This window comes from Podarcis erhardii (genome assembly GCF_964252035.2).
Source record: "Podarcis erhardii genome assembly, chromosome: 3".
NCBI lineage: Eukaryota > Metazoa > Chordata > Lepidosauria > Squamata > Lacertidae > Podarcis > Podarcis erhardii.
In genome coordinates this window covers 95507467-95524451 of record NC_138507.1, presented here as the reverse complement: position 1 = coordinate 95524451, position 16985 = coordinate 95507467, and the positions used below count along the sequence as shown (strand labels likewise).

Here is a 16985-nt window from a genome sequence, read left to right as displayed (position 1 = left end):
TTTAGCTGAGATTCCTGCATTGCAGGCGGTTGGACTAGATGACCAGGGTCCCTTCCAACTCTAAGATTCTGTGATTCTATGAAGAGCTGGAAAAGGCTCTCTCCAAATTGAGTGAACCAGCAGAAAAACGGCAAATGCAATTCAGTGGAAACAAGTCTAAAATTATGCACATTAGGGAAAAAACAACAATAAACCTACACACAGAGAGATACACTCCTGGGGTTTGAACTGGTAGTTATTGACCTGGAATGAGACCTTGGGGTTGCAGTGGACAGCTCGGTGAATATGTTGACCAGTGTGAAAAATTTGAATTCCATGCTAAGGATCATAATGAAAGGAACTGAAAATAAAACTGCAAATATCATAATGCCATTATACAAATCTATGGTGCAATTTGGGCTTTTTTTCCGCTGGAACTCGCCAGAACTCAGTTCCAACACCTCTTAGGTGGGCAACATCACCACTCAAAGAGGACGAGGGAGAGGTTCATGCGGAGTTCTGGCACCTCTTTTTCTAGAAAAAATAGCACTGGGTGCAATGCAGTTGGAATACTGTGTGCAGTTCTGATCACTTCACCACACACAAAAAGGATATTTTAGAACTGGAAAAGGTTCAGAAAGGAGCAACCAAAATGATCAACAGGGTGGAACAACATTCCTATGAAGAAAGATTACAACATTCAGTGCTTTTTAGTTTGGAGAAAAGCCAACTAAGAGACATGATAAGAGCATAAAATTATGCACGGTGTCAAAAAATTGAATAGAGAAAAGCTCTCTCTCTCTCTCTCTCTCTCTCTCTCTCTCCCCCCCCCCCCTCTCATAACACACGAAGAATCTCTGGACATCCAAGGAAGCTGCGTGTTGGATGATTCAGGACAGAAAGTACCTCCTAACACAAAAAAGTGCTTCCTAATTTCATTAAACAATGAAATTTGCTTCCACAAGAAGTAATGACGGCCAGCAAATTGGGTGGCTTTAAAAGAGGGTTAGACAAATTCATGGTTATCAATGGCTACTAGCTACGGTTATGTTGTTCTGTCTCCACTGTCAGAGGAAATTTGCCTCTGATTGCCAGTTGCTGGAAATCACATGCGAGGAAGTGCTGTTTTTCGCTGGCGCTGCTTTGAGGCTTCCCATAGGCATCTGGTTGGCTACGGTGAGAATGGGATGCTGGCTTAGATGGGCCACTGGCCTGATCCAGCAGCTTCGTCTTATTTTCTTTTTTTATAATAATTTTTAATTATTTTTACACATATTTTTAAACTTAACATCCAACTTATATATAACATAACATACATTTGGCTATAACAGCCTAAGACTTCCATCCTCCTCGCCTGATGGTTTTCCAACTTACTTTCTGATATTGCCTTTTGTTGTTACAGTTATTACTGTTAAATCCTTTTCATAGATAAACAGATTATAAATTATACTTCGCAAAAATTGATAAAATTAACCTTACAAAACTTCTTGTAGCCCTACTAGTGATGTTAGTTGTTTACAATTGTCTTTTAGATACACCATAAATTTATTCCAGTCTTTCAGGAAAGGCTGGGTTTGCTGGTTCCGAATTTTCCCAGTTAATTTTGCCAACTCGGTGTAATCCATCAATTTCATCTACCGCTCTTCCTTCATTGCTATCTCTTCCTGCTTCCATTGTTGGGCTAATAATATTCTTGCTGCAGTTGTTGCCTATAAAAACTTTTTTTTTATCTTGCTTATGTATTTCATTACCTACAATACCAATTAAGAAGGCTTCTGGTGTTTTTTTACAAATGTATATTTCAACATTTTTTTTTAGTTCATTATAAACCATTTCCCAGAAAGCCTTCATTTCCTTACAAACCCACCACATATGATGAAAGGTACCCTCTTTCTGCATTTCCAGCATTGGTTATTTGCTCTGAACATTTTTGCTAATTTCACTGGTGCTATGTACCATCTATACATCATTTTCATTATATTTTCTTTAAGAGAACTGCAAGCCATAAAATTTATTCCATCTTTCCATAGTTTTACCCAATCTTCTAACTGTATATTATAACCAATATCCTTAGCCCAATGTATCATAACTGATTCTTCTTATTTTCTTACTAGCACAGAGTGCTTTTCTAGAAGGGGCCTTTTCTCTTAATGGTGTACTGATATATTAATAAGTAACATATTCAGTAGCATTTTCTACATCTCATTTGTCAGCCTATAACTATTGGCAAAACATTTCATTTTGGGATACTTCTACAGTAATGAAGATTTTCACTGGTATTTATTCTATAGATACTCAATTGCAAGATTTCACCAATAACACTTCCAAATTCATCATCAAAGTGGGAAAAATTACTGTTGGTGGTGGGAGTAGGAAAGGTTAAAAGTACTGAGAGAACTCAGGACACCAAGATGACTTTGGAAACACAGATCAAAAACAAAGAGACTGGAAGTATAATTAACTCCATTACTGCTCAGTCAAATGAAAACATCCGTGACACCCTTCCTTATTTATGACAGCAGCAAATAGCTCTATTCTCTGGCTGGTTATTGCTGTAGGACAGCATTGGTTCTATGGGAGATGAAATGGAAACAAGCCTGCTAATATTTATGTCGCCAAGATCAGGTTATAGATACAAGATTTATGCAAAAGTTGCATTTTAAAAAAACCACCCCTCAGTAGCTTTTTATGTCTTCATTCCACAATCCTTCTCCAACAGTAAACAAAATAGCTTTTAGATTTCAATTTTGCAAGTAATATTATGGAATTATAGCAGGCTTTCTTTAGCTGACTGCGGCTGTATTTCCATTATAGGGATATTTGGCCAACCTTTACAATCTGCCCCCACCCCCAATAGGAATTAAAAGCGGCTGCTGATATTTATGAATACAGTTATGATTTGCATTGGAGGAAGGCTTCTAAATTACTGGAATCCAAGATTGTATGAGCAGATCAGGGCATGCTTGTTATATGAAGACCTATTTCAGGCAACATTTCTAGGGCAGGCGCCACATATGACAGGGTTGAGGGCTGTGGGTCCCCTTAGCATGCCATCAAAGTAGGACTTGGGGGCAGATGTCTGGAGCCCCACTCAACAGAATACATGGGGGGGGGGGTTTTCCAGATTTGACATAGCACATTACAGTGATGTAAAGGGAGGTTTAAGTGAACACCCTCTAATATACGTGATGGAATCTCTCCAGATCACTATAGCACTAAATCTTATAATGAGAACTTCTCTTAGAATTATCCAAATTGTAATGGCGGGGACATATTGGTGCCTGGGACAAAGTGACATGCCACATTTGCTTTTCTCAATCTCTACATTGTCTTTGAGTTGGTTTCTAGACATTCATTATGTATTCACTTGGTTTCAGGGCAAAGCTATGAGCTTGTTCACTGGAACATGCTGGTCTGACACTCTAGCGGGCCACAGCCAGTCAGTGGGTATAGTTTTCAGGTAGATGGTACAATGGTCTGACCGCTTTCAGTGTTCCTATGTTCCTCCTTTGCATGCAGGTTCAGTCCCTGGGTCGTGCAGTTCTAGGTTGCCCAGATATCTGACTACTCATAGACTGAAACGGGACAACTGCTTTGGGAGGACTTTGGGTTTGAAAAGCAGCACAGTGTCTTAAGTAATACAATATTTGTTTGAATCGCCATTCCACATAAATATTTATTATTGGGGGAACAGAAGTCGATCCTTTTGTTGCACCTTTAACTGCTACACTTCTGGAAACAAATGGTGGCCAGGATAAATCTGACAGGAGCTTTTGATTTACAACAGCTTCCTTGAATGAATATTCAGGTTTCCATTTACTTCTGAGGCAGGTGGAATTTGGCAGATTTAACATCCGGTACAAATGCTCTCACTGCAGCTTTATGAAATACAGCTGGAAACATATTGGGGGACCAGGTCTGCCTTCTTCTGGCAATGTTGTCTTCTGCACAGCTTTGAGGCTTTAAAAGGTGCTCACCACACTCACTGTGACCACTTTGGGCCACACCTCATCTCACACCACTCACTTTGACATGCAGCCCAAAGCAAGCTGGGTCAACGCAGCCCAAAAATGGTTTAGCCACCCCAATTTAAAGGTACTGTTTTGCTTTGCATTCTTGTCTGAGATAATATAGGGCACTGTAGTGTTAGGATTGTATGCTGACATGCCAACATTAACCAGAGGAAAGCTGCTTTCATTAATAATCACTATGGATCGGTTATTTATGTTACCGCCTTGGACTACAATGTTCACTGCTGTGAATGCAACAGTAATTAAAATGATGTAATGTGCACATAATGAGTATGAGGTTTAGTGCACTTGAGGGGCTGTGTGTGTTTATGCATATGCAGAAAATATTTTTTAATCTCTCCTCCCAATGCGCGCGCGCGCTCTCTCTCTCTCTCAGACACACACACATGTGAAACTGTCCTTCCAAGATGAGTGCTTGTAGGCCAATTCCGGTGGAGTGTGCGTGTGTGCTTTAAAGTCCTGTCATAAAATCTCTAAAAGGGGTTTTTCATAGAGACATGATAATTTATAATACTTCTGCCGTTTTCAATTATTCAGATGTTCATAGCCCAACAAATTGAATAATGAATGGAATAATGAATTGAACCCTGACAAGATGATAACAGAAAATATTATGAGTAGTCACTACACAGTGAAGCCCCCATACTGGGGGGGAGTGGGGGAGGAATCCCTGAAAGAAATCAAGTTGTTTGAGGACTCGTTTTCTCTTCCAAGTTCAAATACTTACACTGTGAGGAGGAAATCTGTCTAGGGCTTAGCCATTAACAAATAAATATTAAAGATGAACACCTGTAAAACAATTTATTTGATGGGGACTAAACAGTGAATCAAAATCACAAATAGCCCGGTTATATTTTCTAAGGGTGTAGCTTATGCATTTCATTATTGCTTTTGCCACAGCGAGAGAGAGGAGAAGGACAGCCATATAAATTCTTAAACACTGTAGCTCCAGGCTCAGCCTTGGAGGACGGATGATATTGCACAGACGCTAAAACACACAGTTTTCCTAACAGTATTAGAGGCATTTGCATCAACACTGCAAGGCGGAAGGTTCAATAATAAAAATGATAAACATGCTTCTCAGGTAGGAGGGTAAGCCATGCATATTTGTATCTCCAAGCCAGGAGTGTAAAATATGAAGGTTATGCTCATGCAGTTAGAATAAGTCGCAGCAAGAATTGCGTTTTAGGATGACTGTATCCGGCCAAGTAAACAGAAAACTCAAATAGAAGTACATTATCTCTACATATAATGGTCAGTTCCCAACATTCAGTCTCTTTGTTACATTCTGAGATGTAATGCTCGGAGTGTGTGTCAAAGAAAATGACAATCTGCAACAGATGGTTAAGGAAGCAATGCATAGCAATGGTTCCACCCAGGATTGCTGTGGGACAGCAGAGGGGTGGAGTACAAGAGCTGTGAGCCAAATGATAGGTGGTCCTATATGTCCTTGATTGGCCACATTTTCTGTCAGAAGTAGCAAGCGCAAGGGGCTCCAACCCACACCAGGATTTTCCTCTATATAAGAAAAAGGAAGGGGTAAGAGATGGCCCAAAATGTGCCTGCTAACAGGGATGTTTTCCAGGTTTCAGTTGTTTTAATGATGCGGCAATTCCACACCCACCCACACCAAAATCCGTGGAACTTCCTTGAAGGAAAGAAAATGACCTTCTAGGAAACATTTTTAAAGTACAAAATTCCTTCATGCATTTGGAAAACAGTCTTCTCTTGATATCTGGTGAGGGGATGTGTGTGATATCTGAGATGGTTTTCAAAGATTCTTTGAGTCATTTTGTTCTTTTAATGGGAGCTCTATATAGGAAGAGAAAACATCCTATTTTATCCTCAGCTGCTTTGCAAAGCCTAGCCTTTTTTTCCTTCAAGTGGCTTCTTTAAAGCAATAGATTTCTGTTCTTAAGAGGCCACTGGTGGATAATGAAGAGCCTTTGGCAAGACTGTTGTGCAGCTCTATTTGATAAGCGTTTTGTATTGTTTTGGTCAGTGTTCATTGTCATATTGATTATGCCTATGAATGAGTTGTGCCTTTTTCACAAATGATCCCTCTTCTTTAAAATCCTGGCTTGTGGGGAGGGGGAACCAGCTCTTTTATAACAGGGTTGCACACTTATTTCCCTATTATTCTTTTTCTTATTTTAAGTTTACAGTTATTCAGCTGCTCTGAATGCTTCTGACCCCCTTTTGTAGCATGGGATAAGAAACTCTCCACATCTGCAAGGTTATGTCAAGGATGCTTGGAGTTGTAGTCTGGGAACACGTGGAGGGCCACAGGTTCCCCACCTGTAAGAAGAGCCCTCTTGGATCAGATCATAGGCCCATCTAGTCCACCATCTTGGAGTGAATACTTTGAATAATCCTTTTACATATAACTGGCAGACAGAGAATTGAAAGCCCTTTTTATTTTCTCTCTCTTTCCCTTTCATTCCTTTCCTTATTCTTTTGTTGCTTTTATCTCCCTGCTTTTTCTTCTTTTTTCCTTTCTTTTCTTTTCTTTTTTGGAGATTTTTGGTGTGAGTTCTCTACTCTGGGTCACTGAGGGGATTATGCACACATGAAAGTGAAGGGCCCTGTGTGAGAGGCAGGGAAGGGAAGATCTCTTGGGGTGAGAGCTGGGAGGATCCACCCCTTCTGTGTGAGACAAGGATTAAGATCAATTTTTATTTATTTATTAAATTTGTATGCCACCCTATACCCATAGATCTCAGGGTGGTTCACAACATAAAATCACAATATAAAATATCTATTTTGGAGAGAGGGCATTGTATTTTCTTCACTCTTTTTTATTATTATTACTTTGTTTTTTATTGTATTGTACGCTGAAAAAAGTTTCAATAAAAACTTATGGGCTGAGAGAAAATTCTACCTTCCTGTTTTCCACCGTGGTTATGCAGATGCCTATGGGAAGTCCACAAGCAAGACACAAGTGCAATAGTCCTCTCCACTTGTCATTGCTGTTAGAAAATCACATCTCCAGTGTTCACAATGCAATTCTGAGTGCAATTGCAGAATATTTAATTATTAGTATTAAATTTACCACGCACCCTTTTCTAGCAAGTCCCAGGGTTGGTTACAACAATGTAAAATTCAGAATATAAAACAGTTAAAACAAATCCTTACGTCAATAAAGGCTAGTAGTAGTTAAAACAAATTAGTCATAGAAATAGAGTGGGTCCTAAAAACACACACCTCAGGTATCTAAGAGCCTCCTAAAGAGGCATGTCTTCAGCATTCGCTGAAAGCCGTAGAAGCCAAGCACGCCTCTGTAGGGAGAGAATTTCACAGCTTAGGGGCTGCCACAGAGAATGACCTCTTCTGGGCCACCCACTGAACTTCAGAGGGAGGCAGAACTGCCAATAGGGCTCCCCCTGCTGACATTCCTACCTGAAAGGATCTGTAGGTAAGGGGTGTGTGTGTCATCTTTAAGATATTTGCTGCCCTCACATAGCTTCATTTCTAATCAGTGCATGTCCCGTCACCTCCTGCTGAACTCCTGTAACTTTTTATACCACCAATATTCCAGACCCTCCAAGTGTCCCTATTTTCCAGGAGCGTCCCTGATTTAGAGAAGCCATCCCAGTTTCTGCTTTGATCCTGGAATGTCCCACTTTTCCTTAGGATGCCCCAATTTTCATTGGAGAAATGCTGGATGGTATGAAATTATCTGACCCCCGAGGCATCTGAAGGCAATCCTGCATAGGGAAGCTTTTTCTAATGTTTTATTATGTTTTTATATATGTTGGGAGATGCCCAGAGTGGCTGGGGCAACCCAGTAAGATGTGTGGGGTATAAATAGTAAAATTACCATTATGGAATGGGGTGTCCCTATTTTCATCAGAGAAATGTTGGAGGGTATGATATTCAGGTTTATTTTTGCCCTGCTTTTGTTGTGCTGCAGCCCTTCTGGGCAGCAATAATGTTGTAGTCTAGCCCAGGGCAGGGATGGACTTTGGCCTTTCAAATTTCAGTGGCACCCTGTGCAAGGCCTTCCATTCTACCCAATTCAGCATGTCATCATTGTGATGCCCTGCAGTGCCCCCTAGGCTTGGCACCCAGGGTGGCAGAACTGCCCTAAATCCGCCTCTGCCTTGGGGAACCACCCCAGAACAAACAAAAGCAGAACTTATCCACCACTAATGCACTGTTATCAGAATATACTCACAATAAAACAGCAGACTGGGGAGGCGCTAATTTAGTCCTACAGCACCTTGCCTACTGCTCCCCTGCCTCCTAAGGCGCCTCGTTCACTTTGTCTCATGGTAGGGCTGGCCCCACCTCTGCCTGTAAAAGGAAAAAAACAATGTCCTCATTCTGACGTCTTTAATTATATGTTTCCCCTTCCCCCCAAAAGCATTTTGGAAATCACTGGCGGACATTTTCAGAGTGATGTTCTCGTACAGCTGGTGCAATTAACGCTGTCTGACAGTTTTCTCCCCAGCTGGCTAATAAGGCTTGTTTGTTCCTTCGTATAAGGGGTGTGTGTGTTATTGTTTTCTGGAGGCTTAGAATGACTATCCAGCCCCAAGCTGAGGGCTTTACTTCCAGCAGCCTAACCTCTGCTTGCAGGGATTAGAAAGGGGATAAGCTCCGCCTGATACCACCACGGTTGCGCCTGTGCAAATCTCCCCATAGAAAGCAGTCAGGATTTGTCATTTGCACATTTTATTTCCAAGCAAAACAAAACCACCACAAGCTAATGGTTTATGACCTAAAGGCTAGTGCCTCCTGCTTAATGGGAAGAAATATCCACACACAAAAAGGAGGACAGATTTGAGTTGGTGTGTCCTTATGCGCTGCCCGCTGTGGTAATTGCATGCCTTCACACTGTCGTTCTTCAGATGTTGTCACAGATTGTTCTGTGTCGCCTTGCTGTGCTCTGATAAATAGATGCTGCTGTTCTGGCGGGGCTGACGTGATTCCTCTGCCCAAAGCCGCGGAGTGCTTTGAGATCTGGAGAGATGAAAGACTTTCCCCTGCCTCCCCTCCCTCCGAATATCAGCTATTATGTGATTTCAAATATCCTTCAGTGCACCAATGCTTCTCTTTCTAGGAACGGCAGTACAGAGAACGGTTATTTCACAGGAGGGACATATTCCGGGAGTCCTGCACTCGTCCAATTCCCTATTTGACCCCAAACATAAGGATAATGTCTGAGTGTCAAAAGTAAAAGTGAGCGAGAGGCAGAGAGTTCTTGAAGGAAGTAAAAAGAGAGAGAAAAGCTTTCACTGAGTCTTAGGGCACTTCCCTCCCACCTCGAGATACTGTTAAATCATCATTGTCAGGGATGACTTTTATCCCAAGGGCTACTAAAAATTATTTGAGGAGGATTTATCTTTTATCTTTTCCCCTACCTGGGTAGTGCCCGAGTCCTCACGGCTTGCAGTCTTTTACTCCTTCCTCTCCCAAGGCCATGGTGTAAATCATTCTGCTACAGCCACAAGCACACTGTAACAAGGAGGTAGCTTTCTTCCAATGAGATGTATTGGTTTCTGTAGCTCCCTAATGCCTAACGTTTCCCTAAATTTAGCTATCCAGTGTAAGTTCCAAGGAATTCAAGGGGCCTCGTGGTGGCACAGCCCCTTCTCCTGGATGCTCCCAATGAACTACAGTGGTACCTCGGGTTAAGTACTTAATTCGTTCTGGAGGTCCGTATTTAACCTGAAACTGTTCTTAACCTGAAGCACCACTTTAGCTAATGGGGCCTCCTGCTGCTGCTGTGCCACCAGAGCACGATTTCTGTTCTCAACCTGAAGCAAAGTTCTTAACCTGAAACACTATTTCTGGGTTAGCGGAGTATGTAACCTGAAGCGTATGTAACCTGAAGCATATGTAACCTGAGGTACCACTGTACAGTGGGTGACTAGTAGATCTCACAGAGGCAGCACTGCATATTATGCGAGGCATTGGAGCTACCCCTCAAAAAACAGCATTACAGTGGTATTTTGGGTTAAGAACTTAATTCCTTCCGGAGGCCCGTTCTTAACCTGAAACTGTTCTTAACCTGAGGTACTATTTCAGGGTTAGTGGAGTCTGTAACCTAAAGCATCTGTAACCTGAAGCGTCTGTAACCTGAGGTACCACTGTGGTACCTCAGGTTAAGAACTTAATTCGTTCCGGAGGCCCGTTCTTAACCTGAAACTGTTCTTAACCTGAGGTACCACTTTAGCTAATGGGGCCTCCTGCTGCCGCCGTGCTGCCGCCACGTGATTTCTGTTCGCATCCTGAATCAGTTTTTTATCTGAGGTACTATTTTTGGGTTAGCAGAGTCTGTAACCTAAAGCGTCTGTAACCTGTAGCGTCTGTAACCCGAGGTACCACTGTACTGTGTGTTGCTGAGTTCTCCCATATAAAGGCTAGCTGTAGCATCTTCTGTACCCCAGTGCTAGTCTATTTTGCGCCATAGGTAAGGCACAGGTGCACATCCCCTAAAAAAATAATGCCTAACTTCGGTTTTCAAAAACTTGTAGAAATGATAGAATTATTCAAAATATAAAATATTATCAGGAATTTATGGGATATAACAAAAACTAATCATAGAATTGTAGAGCTGGAAAGGACCCTAAGGATCATCTTGTCCAACTGCCTGCAATGCAGCTGTTCCATTCAGGATTCGAACCTGCAACCTTGGCATTATCAGCACAACACTATCCAGGCATAATCTGTATGAAACCATGCCCCTCAAAGATGAGCACGGCTCCCCTCTGAGGTCCGTGCCCAAGGCATCTGCCTGGTTGGTCTAATGATAGCACTGGCCCTGACCCCATGAAGCATACATTGAGATGCAATTCTGCATCTGAGTTACTTCAAATTAGTGATCCCTGTGCAAAATTTGAGATCTAGCCAGTAGAGCTATACAAAGATTTCCTGAGAAGTGGCCAATTAATGCTCATATTTTACAGGTGAGGATCGCTGAGGTTCAGGCAGAAGTGATTAGCACAAGGCTTAGTGGTTTAAAAAACACACACACACACAAAATTGCTCTGGATTAAAACTATTTGCAATCAGAAACCTTTCCCAATCTGTTGAGGATGATAAATAAATAAATATTTATTATTTATACCCCACCCATCTGATGAATCAAGCTGTAGATTAGTCTACCTTTTGCCCATGCCTAACTTACACTACCACAAGGTGGGTCTCCCCCCCCCCCCACACACAATTAATGTGGTGTTTAGCACAATGCTTCTGTGTTTAGCTCCTGTGTTTAGCTCCTGGTCCCTATAGGCTGCTGCTTGAACAGGAGGTCCATAGAAATCTTGGTGTGAAACTTAACCCTTCCAGCGAACACAAGCTCTGTTGCAGTTTCACACCAGCAGCATAAAAATGAAAGCTGAGGAGACAGAAACATATCTGTGATCATTAGGACAAATCTAGTTGTCTGCACATTACAGAAAATGAGTCGCTTTTTAGAAAGGGCTTTTAATTGCTTAATCTCAGAAATGTGGACAATGGCATACGTGTTTTATTTTAGGGTCTATCTAGCCCACTCAGAAAATGTAATGGACCTAATTTTCATTTAGTGTAGGTCTGTGCAGTTCCTAAAACATCTAAATGGCTATTAATTTAATCAGGTAATTTAACTATACCTCCAGAAAAGGCCACTAGCTAGTTGTCACGCATTGATTATGAGGATGACATTTCTATCCCATGATGCCAGAGGCACACTTTGATACATCATTTTCTTTTTGAAGGTTAAACTCAGATAACCTGCCTTTGGCATTTAATTAGCTACATATTAAACACTCTTTTAATAATAAAATGATTAAAAATTTTATTGCTTCTCAAATGAGGCCCTTTTAGATAGATTTAATGACTTGGTTTGAGTACTGTAGTTTGTGAACCAAACCTTAGGCCAGGATGTGTTCTAATGATATGCTTTACAGCTTGCAAAATCTGTGTTTTATTCAAATGGCTGCCATAATCATTTTGGGCAAAACTTATAATGCTATCTTCTGTGTTTTTAAGTTGAACTGTTAAATGTCATTGAAAAAGTACACAGAACCTTTTTGATTTTCTTTTAAAAAAGCAAAAAAATGGTTCAGATCAGCACTAAAAGTAAGTGGGCAAAATTTGTGTCCTGGATGCTATGCACACACAAGTTTATTGTGGAAAGGTCTGTTTATTGGTGTGCCTGTAAAACCATCTCATTCTACCAGCAATGAAGAATCATGAGGTAGCTGACCATTTTTGGTCCTTAGTTAACAAAACAAACAAAATCTGCACAAGGAAAAAAATCCTTGAAGAATAACTGTGATATGAAATTTCCATATTGGTTGAACAGTAAACAAACTAGTTTACAACCTAAAGAGGTGGTGTGGTTTCAGTCTGTGACTGATATTTATATATATAATTTAAGGTGTTTATATACCACTTTATATTATTCATTTTTATTTATATATATATATATATATAATTATATACTGCAAAGTTCCAAAGCAGTATCCAAAAAAGTTATAATCATCCACTGCATAAATCAGTTAAAATTAGTAACAAAAACAGGAAACATCCTTTAAATTGGTCTGTCTTTATTAGGTTGTATTCAGCTAATATTTACTCAGAGTAGACTAACAGGTCCTTTAATTGCAATGGGTCTACTCTAAGTAAAGGTTAGTTGCAAACAACCTGATAAAGACATGTAAAAAAGAGAGCTTTCCTTTGTTACCTAGGACATGTAGTCCGTTGAGAAACCCTTGATAAGCTTGCTAGAAAAACCTCAGAATTTTTCCAAGCAGTGGTTTAAAAAACACAGCACACTAGTTCAGTTTTCCTGAATAAAAGCTTTGAAAGTTCATTCCCCCTGGAAAGTATGTGGTACTAGGCTCCAGCTGCCTTTTTAAAGTAGCATGTATTTCATTGCCTGAGAGTCACACAAAGACAGACCTTTGCTCTTTCACATCCAGTTAGGAGAAGCATCTTGGGCTTTCCTTGTGCAATCTTTATGGAAATGCAATGTTTCTGTTAACTTTGTAAATTTATGTTATGCAAAGCCAGCAGTTCTCCCTTCTGCAATTTAGAGGGCAGCCTGTGGAGCCTGGCAGGTACAACGTGAGGAGGTGGAAGGAGGTCTGAAAGGGCTTGGAAGACTGCTAACTTACAATGCCTTAAAAAAAACTAAACTGTAAAAATGCCAGCAGGGCTAACAGCAACTAAAGTTATGCAGAGATACTCTGTGCAGTTGAGGACTTAGGAGAAGGGCTGTAGCTTAATGGTAGACCTTTGGATGCAAACGGTCCCTCGTTCCATCACTGGCAGCTCACAGTAGGGCTGGAAATGTCTCTTACCTGAGACCAGGGACAGCCATCACCAGTCATTGCAGATAATACTGAGCTCCCTGGACTGATAGTATAAGGCAGCTTCCTATGTCCCTATTTAAATCAGCCCTTTGTGGGGAAGGCCACACCTCAGTGGTGAAGAATCGGTGTTGCGTTCAGAAGACCACATCTTTACCAGTTGCACTGGCTCCTGGTGGAGTATCGGGTCAGGTTTAAGGTGCTGGTTTTGACCTTTAAAGCCCTTTGTGGCTTAGGGCCCTCGTACTTACGGGACTGCCTCTCCTGGTATGCCCCGCAGAGGACCTTAAGGTCCATGAATAATCGTAGTTTAGAGGTCCCGGGCCCTAAGGAAGTTAGACTATCCTCCACCAGGGCCAGGGCCTTCTCAGTGATGGCTCCGACCTGGTGGAATGCTCTGTCCCATGAGACCAGGGCCCTGCAGGATTTAACTTCCTTCCGCAGGGCCTGTAAGACAGAACTATTCTGCCTGGCTTTCAATTTGAACCTGGCCTGATCTTTTGTTCCCCTTCCTTCCCTCCCCCTCCCCTTTTTGTGAAAATTGCCCACTCTGGGATCCTACAGCTGGTTCTCCCCTGGTCTCCTTGCTGGCCCAAGTGGGACTGATTTAGGTAGCTAGCCCTGGTGATCATCTAATGTTTATTGGATGGATTTCCCCCCTAAATTGATTTTTGATTTTTGATTTTATTGTTATTTACAGTTTATATTGTATTTTATGCTGGGGGTTTTTTGTAGCATCAATTAAGTGTTTTAAATTTGTTGTTAGCCGCCCTGAGCCTGGTTTCCTGAACTGGGAAGGGCAGGGTATAAATAAAAATTTATTATTATTATTATTATTATTATTATTATTATTATTCTGTCCACAGCATCTGCAGGTAGGGGTGGGAATCTCCCCTTTCTGAAACCTTGAAGAGCCACTGCCAGGCAGCATGGACAATGCTGAGATAGATGGACTAAAGCTCTGACTTAATATAAGGCATCTTCCCGTGTTGTACCTGTCGCAGTACCACCTTCCCCTATGCAGTGAGTACTATGAGGTGTGATAGAATGAGCTCCAACAATGCTTAGCCAGCCAGCCAGCCAGCCAGCAAGGTACTGCCCATCTGGGGCTTCCGATTGGCCCATTTAAAGCCCACATTTTGGCAATGAATCCCCACTCCTTGATTCTGCCGGCCAGGGAATTTCTTGAAGTCCAGCAAGACATGTGAGTCCTAGCTGCTGGGGAGGATGGACAGAGTCAGGGTCCACAACCACCACCCTCCTGAGAAGGGATGAGCGGCCATTTCCACAAAAGAGGCCAAATGCCTCTCAGCTGAAATATGGCATAAAGTAGAGGGAATCATTTATTATTTGCTCTTCCTGATATGCAAAGCAGCAGACAATCCACAACAATGAAAATTTCCACAGAGGTGATGGAGAAAGCAGGAAGAGCATTGTTTACCAGGCTCTTCTCGATTCTTCACCCTGCACCTGGTTTTCCATGTCGGCCATATTTACTGTGGTGCGAATACATTCAAGAACCTGCAGGAGAGACCCAAGGGAGCCACACACAGACTGCAGATTACCTACATGTGTGTTACTGTTTTGAGTGTTATGTCTCTCTCTCTCTCTCTCTCTCTCTCTCTCTCTCTCTCTCTCTCTCTCTCTCTCTCAAGTTTCTGAGAAGTCTTCAGAGGCAGCCCATAGCTACATACCCTTCAGGGCATTGCACATGGGGCTACCACCTTGCTGAAGCTAAGTGGGCCTATATCCAGTCAGTGCCTGCATAGAGAACCATCTGGGAAGTCTCATGTACACCCCTCTGTGAGAAAATAATTAAATAAATGTAGGATGCGCAGCAATGCTTGGTGAACTGTGTTTAGTTTGTTAGGTGACAAGCTGTGCCAAGTGGGCATCAGTGGTTCATATATTTCACACATAGCCTTGGTGCTATTTGGCTCACTTCACACATGTGATGTTCTTATGCAGGCATAAGTGGATAGAGGATATGCTGTCGTCAAGCACTGTCCTCTTCAGTACAACCCCAGACAGGGGCAGGGAACCTGTGGCGGCCCCAGATGTTGCTGAACTACAACTCCCATCATCCTTGACCATTGGCCATGCTGGCTGGGGTTGATGGGAGTTGGAGTCCAGTGACATTTGGAGGGCCACAAGTTCCTCATCCCTAGTCAAAGACAAACCCTGCTGCAGGCCTGTATTTAGAGGCCTGCCTGAGTGCTCTGTAAAGCCCCTACTTAATCAGCCAGTTATTAGTGCCTGTTTGGAGACAAAGTACAACAGACAACACGTAGGGGAAAATATGTGTGTGGCCATACAGATGGTCATGTGTAAAGACTGTGCATATTTTGAGAAGCCACTATTTCCCAAAGCACGTACATGAGGCAAAATAAACATGTGTGAGATCTTTACACATTGTTCCCCGCTACCACCAGAACTAAGCAGAAAATCTGTTGTATGTGAACCAGCCATGTATTAATTATTATTATTATTTATGAGACACCTCATAAAGTAAATGCTCCAGGCATCATACAAAATAAGAAATAAGAATAAAACACCACAATAAATGAACAACAATAAAACCACACTGCAATAAAAATTCACAAGTAGCTTGAGAGACAAGCCCACATTAAAATCGAATACAAAACCAGTGTGATAAAATAGCACAGAGAGCACAGAACCAAAACATCCATCAGGTTGCATATCTATGTGCACACTTACCTGAGAGTAAACCCCATCGATTACAGTGGGGAATATTTCTGAATAAAAACACATAAATCTGCACCGATAAACTGTGAAATATGGAGCTGGTGTGTGTTGTATTGTAAACTAAACTGCAAGAACCTTTTCAAAGGGGGGGGGGAATGGGGATGGGGAGGAATACATGTGAAACTTCATCCACGGGGAAAATGTGGCAACATTCCCCGAAACCTCGCCTCCTTGGTCTGGATATTCTAGTGTTTTTGAGTGATAATTTGGTAGGATTAAATTATGTTCATGTGACAGCTCAACCTCACTAATGAGGTACATTTCAGTAAATTGTTGACAGAACTGTCTGGAAGGCTTCTTTAATTTACCAACACGTAACAACATGGGAAAAGCATTATTCAAGCCGATGAAGATGAATAAGCAGTGGGGATTGAAGGGGGGGGGGCAACCTTTCAGCTTTAAGACATGACAACCTGAAAGCATTTTTGTCACTTGCTGTACTTAGCCTGAGGCCGTTGTACCTGTTAGTGTGATTGACTTACCAAAGCAACAGAAGAGATTATGCATTTTAAACACTACATGGTAAAGCGGGGTGGGGGGTGGGGACAGGCTGGGTGTGAGGGAGATTCTTTCTTCTTTTGGGAGGGGGAGCCTGTATTGTGCGAGGGTGTTTTACAGAGAAGAAAATTAGAGAGATTTTTTAAATAAAAAAATACACATTACCTTCCATCAATCTGCTACATGGGTGCTTTTATCTAAAATAATTCTTGAGGAGCGTCATTGGAAAATACTTCAATATACCACAGCGGAGAGAGAGATTCAGAAGGAAAACATAACCTTTTGCTCAAATGAATAATTTCTTCGAAATGAAGGGAAAGGGGGAGGAAGTGGGAGACAAACTTAATGTCCTCTAATAAAACTGGCATGCTGATTCTAAACAAGTTAATGTGGAGCTAAATATTCT

The 16985-nt window shown here is 41.7% G+C and overlaps 1 long non-coding RNA gene across 1 annotated transcript in view; it reads left to right on the top strand.

The window, feature by feature from the left end:
• The window catches only part of LOC309339659, a 42682-nt gene that overhangs the window by 16158 nt on the left and 9539 nt on the right, over positions 1–16985 (top strand). The gene's annotated exons all lie outside the window — the stretch shown is intronic.